This window comes from Cyprinodon variegatus, unplaced genomic scaffold, assembly GCF_000732505.1.
Source record: "Cyprinodon variegatus isolate N-32 unplaced genomic scaffold, C_variegatus-1.0 Scaffold129, whole genome shotgun sequence".
Lineage (NCBI taxonomy): Eukaryota > Metazoa > Chordata > Actinopteri > Cyprinodontiformes > Cyprinodontidae > Cyprinodon > Cyprinodon variegatus.
In genome coordinates, this window is record NW_015150582.1 from 606552 (window position 1) to 611556 (window position 5005).

Below are 5005 nucleotides of genomic sequence, written 5' to 3' on the forward strand. Positions count from 1 at the left end.
TAAACAAACCCGGAGAAGCTGGCGGGAGCCCCTGGGAGAGTTCTCTTTTCTTTGTGAAGGGCAGGGCGCCCTGGAATGGGTTCGCCCCGAGAGAGGGGCCCACGCCCTGGAAAGGGTTGCGGTTTCGCCGGCGTCCGGTGAGCTCTTGCTGGCCCTTAAAAAACTGGGGGAGAAGGTGTAAATCTCGCGCCAGGCCGTACCCATATCCACAGCAGGTCTCCAAGGTGAACTCTTGTGTTTGATGGGACTGGGAGGTTGCTTAAACTCAGGTGAAACATAGTGAGCTAAATATACGTCTCAGTCAAAAAATATTTTTGGTTTAGGTCACTTAAATATGGGTTTGAATATGACAAAATGCAACAACGGTTAGGGGTTTAGATAAGGGTGGCATAATACCAGGATTGGTGTTATATTTGATTATATAATAAAAAGCCAGGATATGACATGCCATAACATAGCAAATAAATGAAAGGTGTTAATGTCTTTTCTGTTTGGTTTGATAACAAATATATACCATAGATAATAAGAGCATAGGAAGAAGATAATATAAAATCATGTCAACAACAAGATTTTTTTTAAAGTTGTTGCTTCTGGCCAACATCTCATGCTTTGGCTTTAAAACAACCTTGTTGTAGTTCCTTAGTGGCTTTAAAACTCTTCTCTTTTCCTCTATTTCTATGACTCAATTAATCTCAAGCTTCACTAATGATATTACTGGCATGGAGATCTTGATTTTCTAATTCTTGGATAATTAGTTGACATTTTCTCCAGTCTAGTCTGCAATATCAGCATGGAGTACAAAAATATTCTATTAGTTATATACTTTGCAAGAGTACTGTATGACCTTACTTTGTGTATCATTGTTTAATAATGATTGGTTCATCAACATCACCCAACAAAAGTGTTTCCATTTTTTAAAACTTAGCTGCTATAAAATCTTCAGAGAATAATTGGCTCAGTGCTTTTAAACGAAACCTTTAGGAGAAAAGGCTAATTACATTAATTAAAAGGCTTCACCTCCTCCTATCCTCACCCAGAACTGAAAACCATGTTTCCTCCGACCAGCCTGCTGTTGTAGGAGCAGCGCCTCTCTGCAGGTTAGTAATTATCCCTTGGTATTCCTATATTTTATGTCCGGTATTGGCCACAACAGGGGGGGGGCTCAGTAATGAAAAATTGTAAATGTGTTTTCTCTGTGCTGGTGACTATCCCTCCCCAAACACAGTTGTTTCTCACTTGGCCAGTCATGTCTACAGCAAACAGCCAGTGGGTAGTTTCACAACATATAATCCTATTGAGTTGGATACAATAGCTCCTATTAGGCCAGTGAGCTCACAGTTAACAAACACCAGCAGCCATCGAGTATGATTAGGTGCTCTGGGTGCAGCATGAAGCTATCATGAATTGAATCTCCCCTTTCACTTGTTGAGGAAAACAGCATGCTCCTATTCTAACCCTCCTAAAACAGAGATGATGAGTGTCCGGGCAGGGTCATTGTTTAGGTAGAGGGATGATTGGCAATCGCAGTGCAGGGGCAGATGATGTGGAGGAAAGAGTCCGCTAATAAACTCACTGCTGCCTATTTATTTCCCCTTAAAATAGACAGCTAACCCAAAATAAAGAGGTCTCCACGAAATTTTGGGCAATTCTTGCAAAGAGGTTCAATTTGGAAGACACTATAATGATTATGGAAGTCACTATAAAGTCAATGACTTGCATCTTTATTGATTTTTCTGTCCCTTAAGATACTGTGTGGTCATTTGCAGACATCAGAAGGTATACAGAGTATAAATGTTTACTCTGTGTGACACATTTACATGTGTCATTAGTACAAGTGAAGGTTCATTGTATTCTGCCTGTAGACCTGTCGCGCAAAGCTTGTGAGAAGGAACGATGGTGTGGGTTCGGTGGGTGGCCTGTCCAATACTAAACCTGTAAGGAGTTAGATGGGCAATATAAACCAGTCATCATCATGGGCCATCCCCCATTTTCAGCATCCTGCAACAACGCAGCAACTATCACACACCATTAGGCTATTAGGTGTCACAGCGGTATGGAGATCTATACATCAGGGAGAGAAAAGTAATGTTGAGAAAACATTTGAACAGTGGCGGCCGGTGGAGTTTTTCTCCAGGGGGGGCTATAAATTCAAAATAGAGATATACCAAAAACCAATCAAACGTATACTGAGTTATAGCCCCAGTATATTTATATTAATGCCAATATCAAAAAACATTATAAAACCACTTTATAAAAACAAAACATAATTTCATGTACAGGTTCACTTTTTGCACATAAATCTTGCCCTTGTTTTGCATGTTCCAATATGGTGTCACAAACCTAAAAAAAATTATGTAACAGTTTAATAATGGAGAAGTTATTAGTCAACTTTATATATTTTTACTATAAACACTATTTATTTGCTGAGAATGTTTTTATTTAAGAGAAACTATGCAAATTAAGAAACATCTAGAAAAAGTACACTATATGATATTATTTTCCATTTGAATCCCAGATTGTTCATGCTTCTTTGACTTTTCTATAAAGTGCTTTAAATCATTCATACCCGTCTTTATCAATGCTGGGAAAGCAAAATAAAGCTTTAGCCTCGCTGCAGGCAGTTAGCCAAGCCTTGTATCTAAACCAGGTCCTGGAAAAATGCAGTATACCCTATCCATCTGTCTGCTCATTAATTTTGATGTTCGGCTGATCAGGTCCAAACAGTTTAATTCCCAGCTTCTCTTGGTCAGCTTGCTTCCCTCCTGCGACTCAGCCTGTCAATCATCTGCACTACAAGTGTGACAACAGTTCCTGCCATCCAATAGCTTAAATGTCGGTAAGCAGAGACAGCATTTGCTAAAGCCGGGCGTACACTGTGCAGTTTTTTCAATCGTATCACACTGTTCACACTGTATGACTAAAAACCACGTCGGACTCAGCTCTGCAGTGAGATGGAGCTGCTCTATAGCTCTCTATCCTGAAGCCAAACAAATAGAAGAGGGATATTAAGCTCACTAAATGTTGGGATCTGGAGATCTGCCACCTGTCTCCAGCAGGGTGCGCTGTGGATCTCCTGGGCTGGAGCCCTCCAGCACAGCTGACGTTCATCAGCCCATCAGGAGACCTGCCTATTTAAGCAGCTGCCAGACCTTCCTTGGACGCCGCAGTGTTGACCTTAGTTTGGTTAGCAACCTGAGCCTCTGTTACCAGAAAGAATCTTGTCATCTCAAGTGAAAAACTGATTCTAATCCACCTCTATCTTTGCTCACAGGAAACCTGTCTCAAGTCTGAAGCTCTGGATGAGCTTAACCTCCCTTCCAGCCCTGGTGAGCCAAACCTGAAGATTCCAGTCTGGATTCCTCCTGCCGCTCTCAGAGAAGAGTTGGAAACTCTGATCAAGGTCTGCCTTTCAAAGTCAGAAGCTTGACGCTGCTGCTGCTGAGCACTCTGCTGAACCAACAGTCTCTGGACCCAACCGGTTCCCTCTCTCAGACAAAGAAAACCTGGACCCCTTCAGGTATTCAAAGAAACATCAGAAACTCAACAAATCATCTGTTAACCTGGCTAACCAATCTATCCGTCTCTGCAGACGCCAGAGAATCCTGCCCGGTCCAGTTCCTGAATCCAGTCATGTCATTGTTGTGAAAACCTTTAAATAAATCTGTTGAACTTTTTATCAGTCTCCAGTGGTGTTCTGCATGTGGGTTTAATCCCAAGACCAATCATGACACTAAAGTGCCTTGTCAATTTCTGCAATTTTGTGCTGAGAGTCCATAAAAATTTTTGTGACATTACGGCATTGCTGCCACCTCAGGGCATAGCTTTGGTGCGCTTAGAGCTCTCCTATACTTCTGCATTGCAAAAGAGCTACTGCGCCTGTACAACTCTTAACAAGAGTCAGTGAGCAAACATCTTTGCGACTTAGGGCTGAAGTACGTCACCAATCCGACAACCAATGAAATGATGCTTTACTTGTCATAAAAGATTAAATATTTATTTTGCAAATCTAAAAATATATATATATCAACATATTTCAAAATATCTTAATTATATAATTTAATTTAAAGTTTTTTTTTTATTTTATGTCTTAATCAAGGTCATTGGACGGTTGGGGTGGCACCCTAGTGCCCTCTATTGGCCAGCCACCGCTGCATTTGAATATTGTGCGCACTTTCATTAAGGATTTGAGCTGCCCATAGGTCCTTTTTATTCATTTGACTTGTTCATATGAAGTGAAACTGAATTTCTGAGATGCCTTTATCTTGCTTCAATTCTTCACCTCAGTGTCTGTGTTGCCATTTCCCCCAAAAACCAAGTATTTTGATAGAACACAGCCTTTCCATGGAAAGTGGCATATGCAAATAGCAGGCCCTATTTTGTGTACATGATACCTTGATAAATCAAATCTTTGTATAGAATCTTTCCAGCAATTTTTCCTCTGTGCCTCATGTTTCTCTTAAAGACCAAATATAGAATATTACTTAAGTAAAGGTAAAAGAAACACACTGAAGTACAACTCCTCCTTAAAGTATATTTTTCTCAAAAAGTTAAATATTTTTAGTTCTTACCCTCCTCTGGACCTACAATAGTTATTAGTTTAATCTGCTTGGATTCATAATTTAACCCTAATTATTTTTCTCAGTCTTTCCATGGGATATAAAAAAAACATACTTTGAATTGAAGGAGGAAAACACGTCCTCATGATGGATACTAGCTTAAACTACATGACTTTATTTTCTGTACTTTATTCAAAAATGTTCTCTTCGTGACATTGAAGCCTTTTTGATATTGTATGTTAAAGAAAACCTGTCAGGCACTTTTTCAACATCAGACATAAACCCTTTAATTGTTATAGCTATGGTTTGTTTCAGATAAATAGTTCAGAATCATAACAATAGCAACCTACTGTTATCTAGAATGCATTATTTGTGGACCAGACATTAAGATAATTATTTAAAGAAATGAAACCTAAATGTTTATTATTTCAAACGTTGATTATAATCTT